The sequence below is a fragment of the Dermacentor silvarum genome, chromosome 9 (genome assembly GCF_013339745.2).
Source record: "Dermacentor silvarum isolate Dsil-2018 chromosome 9, BIME_Dsil_1.4, whole genome shotgun sequence".
Lineage (NCBI taxonomy): Eukaryota > Metazoa > Arthropoda > Arachnida > Ixodida > Ixodidae > Dermacentor > Dermacentor silvarum.
In genome coordinates, this window is record NC_051162.1 from 143,690,664 (window position 1) to 143,698,288 (window position 7,625).

Consider the following 7,625-nt stretch of genomic DNA (forward strand, 5'->3'; position numbering starts at 1 on the left):
GTTTCGAAAAAATATGAGTGCTTAGAAATTTAGAAAGACAAAGCGTATTAAACAAGGTCACAGGAATTTTAAAGCCGCAACCTCGAAGATTATGGACAAATCCACAATAACCAGCCAAACAATTGCAGCGGCAGAGTTTCCTCTAGTAATCATATTGAGAAACTCTAGGAGCAGCAGGTTTACAGGCTGAACGATCAGTTCTTTAACGACTTTTCACGCCTGCTTGCGAAAATATGACGTCACGTCTTACCAATCAGCATTTCACAGCAGCGAACCGCCAAATCAAAGTGGAAACAAGATTTGCTTACAGTAAGTTCTATGTTCGCTTTCTAGATCGTTTCAGATCATCGCTTTTATAAAGTGCGGTTGATGTGTTACGCGGAATGCCGAGCCCGTGGTTCCGTACAACGAGATTATATAGTGTCTCCGATCGAATAGCTGTACTGGTGCTCTTTCTTGATACTTGTGTTATCAGTTCTGATATTAGTGTTGCAAGTAGTTGCATAAAAGCTATAGCGTTGCAATCAAAATGATGGTGATCGAACGTACATGTTGAAACCGCAATGAAGCGAAGTTCTCGTGAAGCTGTAAATAAATTCTGTAAGGCCTCATTCACACAGCCGTCAAACGCTCCGTCACGTCACCGTCACGGCATCCGTTTTCGTCAGGGGAGAGGGTTTCCGAGTCGTTTTCCCCTCAAAAACGGCTCGCCAGCGACGCAGAGCGTTGCTCTACGTTTCCGTCGCCAGCACGGTGACGGATCCCCGCCCCTCAAATATCGACCAATCAGAAATTAAGAAGCCGACGCTAAATACAGCCATATTACAAAGCTGAAGCTGGCCACAGCAGCGGCGGCTGGTTTGTTTACATGCGTGCCAGCATTGGTTCCACGTGCGGCACGTCGAAAACCCAGCTGTGCGTTTCGGTGGTGCTCAAATTTGCGACATGGACCACGCCGATGGCCGAACTTGCGATTCCTGCACATTTTTCGCCCCCACGTACTTGTTCGTCGCCGAGCTTTGCGCCCTTGTTGCGGTCTCCGCTTGCAAATCAAGAACAGCAGCAGAAAACCGCTCGGCATTGCGAAAGTCGCCTATTCGTACACTGCTTCGTAGCGCCTGCTGTGCGTTTTTTTTTTGACGGGACGGTGACGTGACGGAACGTTTGACGGCTGTGTGAATGAGGCCTAAAGGTGTTCATCTTCTGCAACGACCTTTGCAGCTCAGCAATCACGTGGCTGCAGGGCACAACGGCAAGGCGTGGAGACCCCAACCATGTGACACACGCGACCGCAGTTTACAATGACTCCGGGATCAGCCCGTTTCCATTACAAAATCTGAGGGATCGGCTCAGTTTGCTGTCGCACAGTTTAGACTATCAGCCCATTTGGCTAGGCTTAGAAAGCGCACGAGCAGGCGCGCCAACCAACAGGAGGGTTCGGCAAGAAAGTTTCGATTTAAAACTGTATTTCCGACTGCAGAAATGGAACTGCTTTTTGGCGAATGACTTGTACGCGAATAGGTACTACATACACGCGCCAGTGATTTTTGATATCTGTGTCTTGAATTACCGAAGTCATACACTGATCTGTGAACAGGCCGCTTTCGCGACCTATCCTTTAGGTCCTGCCGTGGAATAAAAAGGATGATGATGGTAATGATGACGATCGCTTCAGTATACACAAAAATATAAATGAGACAAAGGGTGCAGTGGAAGATGGAGACTTGGTCTAAACGACAGTGGCTGAATAAATGAAGCCTCAACCTGAGGAAGTCATGGTGAAAATGTCTCCGTCTGAGTACGTTGGTAATGGGCTGAGGCTTTTCTTTGCGCGTCCATTATTGATACCTTATGAACTGTATATCATAGATGCGTATCATTGCATTTTTTGCGGTTATGTAGTGCATACCTGGCTATGAATGCGACCCTGAGTGGCCGCTGCAGCAACCCCCTCTCGCTCCTATCCTACGCTCCCCCTCTCTCTCCTCGAGGAATCCAGAGCGGCGCGCACGACAGGTGGTGCGACAGCTGCATACTACACTGGGGGCGCCACGGTAGTTTCGCGGTATGAAAATGACGGAGCGCGCGCGCCTCATTCTCTCTCCTGTGCAGCGCCGCGATGAGCGCTCGGGCCGCTGCCGCGAAACCATCTCCCGCTCAAGCTAACCCTTTCTCCCCTGCTTCGCATCCACACATGGTTCCCTTTAGGGGGAGATGGAGTAATCTTTTTTTTTTCATGCGGTATACAGAGTGTCCCAGCTATCACTCAGCACGATTTTAAAAAAGAGGAACGGTGTTACGTGAAGCAAACGTAGTGCGTGTTGTTTTCCATACAGTGGAGTAGCCGCCAGTAATTTTTTCGTTACTGAGATTTAATTAGGTAATTGTAATTAATTATCTAACGCGAGAAGTACGGTCCAGATTATAGAGAGCAACATGAAAATTGTAGAGCAACATGAAAAACTCCCGATACAGATTTCTGTTGCTCAATACGTGTTACATAAAAGTGTTTTTTCGACGGTGAAAGAAGCCCGCGAATACACACAAAGTGCCTCGAGCGACCAATGGCGCGGCAATTCTGCGTGTATTCGCGGGCTTCTTTCACACTCGCAAAAACATGTTTTTGTAACATGTATTGAGCAACAGAAATCTGTATCGCGAGTGTTTCATGTTCCTCTATAATTTTCTTATTCACACTTTGATAATTTGCACAGTACTTCTGGAGTTAGATAATTATTTACAATTACCTAATTAAATCTCAGTAACAAAAAAATTACTGGCGGCTAGTCCACTGTACTGGAAACAATACGCACTAGGTTTGCTTCGCGTAACGCCATTCCTCTTTTTTTAAATCGTGCTGCGTGATAGCTGGGACACCCTGTATATGCGAGGCACTATACATAACGAAAGAAGAAACAGGCCAACCTAGATGCAGTAAGGGTAAAAGCAGACCTGTTCAGGCTGGTGCTCGCAAACAAATATGCGGCTTTCGAACAGGAAGATGAAGTCAACATAGAGGTAATGAATGAAACCTTAACTAAGCTGATCTCAGAAGCAGCAATTGAAGTGGGAGGAAAGGCACCGAGGCAACCAGTAAGTGAGCTTTTCCAAGTATCAAGTGACTTAATAAAGAAACGGTAAAACATGAAAATGTCAAACTTCAGAGATCAGATCAAATTCACTGAACTGTCGAAACTGATCAACAAGAAGAAATTAAGGAATATCCGAAATTATAACGTGAAAAATATTGAGGAAGCAGTAAAATATGGACGCAGTATCAAATCAGTGAGAAGAAAACTTGGCATAGGATAAGGCAAAATATATGCAGTGAAAGATAAGCAGGATAATATCATCAGCAATGTCGATGATATAGTAACAGCAGCGGAAGAATTCTATACTGACCTGTACAGTGACCAGAGCAGCCGAGCTACTTTCATTCGAAGTAGTGATGAACAGGAGAGAGATGATCCTTCTATAACTAGCAATGAAGTTAGAAGGGCCTTGAATGAAATGACCAGGGGCAATGTTGCTGTGGAAGATGGAATAACAGTCGATTTAATCAAAGATGGAGGAGATATCATGCTTGAAAAGCTTGCGGCCCTTCAGACGCAATGTCTCACGACTTCAAGTGTACCAGAAAGCTGGAAGAAAGCCAACATTTTACTCATCCATAAGAAGGGAGAGGTTAAAGAATTGAAGAATTATAGACCCATCAGCTTGCTTTCAGTATTGTACAAAATATTCACTAAGATAATTTCCAATAAAATCAGGCAACACTTGACTTCATCCAACCAAGAGAACAGGCTGGCTTCAGGAAGGGATATTCGACGATGGAGCATATCCATGTCATGAGTCAGGTAATAGAGAAATATGCGGAGTACAATAAACCTCTCTATATGGCTTTCATCGATTATGAAAAAAACATTTGATTCAGTGGAGATACCAGCAGTCCTAGAGGCATTGCATAATCAAGGAGTACAGGAGGCCTACGTGAATATCTTGGCAAATTTCTACAAGGATTGCACAGCAACCTTGGTTCTCCAGAAGAAAAGTAGAAAGTTACCTACCAAGAAATGGGTCAGGCAAGGAGACACAATCTCTCCAATGCTATGCACTGCATGCTTAGAAGAAGTATTCAAGCTCTTAAACTGGGAAGGCTTAGGAATGAGGATCAACGGCGAATATCACAGCTACCTTCGGTTTGCAGGTGTGATTGTCCTATTCAGCAACAATGGAGACGAATTACAGCAAATGATTGAGGACCTTAACCGAGAAAGTCTGAGAGTGGGTTTGAAGATTAATATGCAGAAAATAAACATAATGTTCAATAGCCTGACAAGAAACCAAGAATTCAGTATCGCCAGTCAGCCTCTAGAGTATATAAAGCAGTACGTTTATCTAGGTCAGTTACCACAGGGGACCCTGATCATGAGAAAGAAATTTACAAAAGAATAAAATTCGGTTGGAGTGCATACGCCAGGATTTCGGAATCCTGACTGGAAGCTTGCCATTGTCGTTGAAAAGAAAAGTGTCCAATCATTGCATTCTACCGGTGCTAACATATGGAGCAGAAGCTTGGAGGTTAACAAAGAAGCTCGAGAACAAGTTAAGGACCGCACAAAGAGCGATCGAACGAAAAATGTTAGGCCTAACGTTAAGAGACATGAAGAGAGCGGTGCGGATCACAAGGCAAACGGGGATAGCCGATATTCTAGTTGACATTTAGCGGAAAAAGTGGAGCGGGGCAGGCCGTGTAATGCATAGGATGGATAACCGGTAGACCATTAGAGTTACAGAATGGATACCAACAGAAGGGAAGCGCTGTCTAGGGCTGCCAAAAACTAGGTGGGGTGTTGAGGTTAGGGAATTGGCAGGCGCAAGTTGGAACCAGCTAGCGCCAGACAGGGGTAATTGGAGATCACAGGGAGAGGCCTTCGTCCTGCAGTGGGCATAAATATAGGCTGATGATGATGATGATGATGATGATGATGATGACAGCTTAGATTTATTTCCGATTCCTGGTATGGTGAGGTGCACTGCAGGTCGAGTCAAGCACCGTGGAGGAATCGATGGCTTAGTTGTGGGGGTGAGCCCTGATGGAAGGCGGGTGTTCTCATTATCAGGGTCTCCTGTGAGTAATTGACCTAGATAAACGTACTTCTTCAAAGATTCTAGAGGCTGACTGGCGATCCTGAATTCTTGCTTACTTGCCAGGCTATTGAACACTATATTTGTCTTCTGCACATTAATCTTCAACCCCACTCTTACACTTTCCCGGTTAAGGTCCTCAATCATTTGTTGTAATTCGTCCCCATTGTTGTTGAATAGAACAATGGCATCTGCAAACCGAAGGGTGCTTAGATATTCGCCGTTGATCCTCACTCCTAAGCCTTCCCAGTCTAAGAGCTTGAATACTTAATTGCTTAAATATAAAGGTATTGTTAGAGATATAATGATAGAGACCTGCACGTACGATTAAAACATAGAAATGACCAAATTCCGAATAAGTCATCATGGTCACTTAACGACTTTTCGCTATCAATAAATTGTGATTAGCAGCGACCCAGAGATATTGTCAGGAACTAAGGTTGCCAACACTCCGCAATGAGCTTGAGCTGTTATGTTGTGCACCACTTTCCATTTGTGCCGTGGTTGCAGCCCCAGATGTACAACCGATCATCAACTTTTTCGTACTTTCCATTTCACGCATAATTTGCATGTATAGAGGGCACCAGTGTCTAGCGGGTGTGATTTCGTTAGCACCCATAACCGAGAGACAATTCGGCCCAGAAATCTCATTGCATTCTTCTTAATAAAGAGCCTATATATGCGTCGTCTTAATAAATGCATCCTAGTTATAACAAAGTCAGTTTCTTTGAAGGATTGAAGAAAGGAGCTGACATTAATACTGTTCGTCAGTTTTCTAGCCCTTCAATTCTTTGCAGCACGGAGGGGATTTTTTTTTCTTTTTCGAGTATTCATTTATCTTCGCTTTGGTTCAGCGGACACGTGGCCAATTTGTACGCGTAGCAGCATGTCGGCTTTCTGCTACACGTATAAAATGTACGCACTAAGCACATGATTTACTAGATTGCTTGGTTTCCGTGGTCGCGTTTTGCACAAGTTTTGTTGCCGGAAGAAACATTACTATCTGCTTCCGACACGGTGCTCTAAGCTCCGCGCCTCTACGGTAGTTTCGAAAACGCTCGATGACCCTACATTTCCACTTTCGTACAAATGCAGTGAGATAACGCGTTCATTCCTCCGGTACCCCGGCAATTGCGGTTAGCGTGGCCGTGTGTTATCCAGATAGCACCGACAGCGTTCCCAAGGGCACCGCACCGTCACGTGTGCGCAGGTAACAAAGTCACTTTCGTAATAAACGTGTGGGTGGCTAGCTTCCAGTTTCGAAGAGTGCGGCTTTCGATTGCGGTGCTGCCTTCTCGACAGTTTCGCCTGGGCACTTTTTCAGCAATCCTTGTACCGTGTTTTCCATATCCTAGAACCCGAGGGAACATCAGTGTTAGTACCCCATTCTGATCACACTGCATAATAAACATTGTGAGACGTAGGATATCAAGAAGTTTAGCCTAGAGAAATGACATTCGGCAATTACCTTCGAATTGAAGATGTATGTGGTCCCATTTTTGTTCCGCCGCCATTTGTTTACAATTCTTAAGGACGACAAGCCTGCACAAGCCGCATTGGCACTGACTAGTGTTAACTGTTATCCTGTGCTAAGATCGTGACCGGCTGTGTGATTCCTCTGTATACTTCCTTCTCATCTTTCTACCTCGTCCTTCTCCTTCACATAGTGTAAGGTAGCAAATCGGACTTTCTGTTCTCGTTCACCTCTCTGTGTCGCTCATTTGTTTCAGCTCGCTATCTTTCTCTCTCTCTTTGCGCTAAGGCCAGACTGCACTTGGGAAGCCATAAGCATGTGTATGCAGCACCACTGGCTAATACGGAAGTCGTAGAGTGAAGGTGGGAAGAGGTATTTTGAGTATTGCTGCCTAATAAACCAAGGCAAACAACGGCGCTATGGGAAGCTCGCCATGCTGGGAAGCTCTGGAATAATATGGCCGCCAGAGGTTCTCAAACATGAGTGCAAAGCAGAGCAGAACAGTGTTTTTGGATTCTGTTTACATCATAACGAGGTATCCGTGGCCGGGATTCAATGTAAAGTAAATCTAACCATGTCCGTCTTGCTCTGCCACAGGGTTGCGCACTGCTCCAGGCGGCTACAGGTCATCTCGCATTTGAGATGAAAGAAAACAGTGGAGTAGTAAAATACACTCTTCTTTGTTTTGCACGATCTATTTTAAGTGTCCGACAGTGTTCACCAACGAAGAAAGGGTGAGACGCTTTATTCCTGATGTGCAACGTCCCTTCAGTGCTTCTAAAGATGCGGAAAATGCGGGAATCGAAAACAGGAGAAGGGGCTTCCTTTCGGGAAATAGTCGGGCAGGAAGGGTAGCAACGGAAAGTCCTGCTGCTCTAAACAGGAAGCCTGCAGTGTGTTTATGCGTGTGCTTATCAGTGGAGCGTCTGTTACCTGCGCTTGTATACGTGACGGCCCAGTCCCCTTTGGGAACAGCATTTCACCATGCGGAAGCGATACGCCC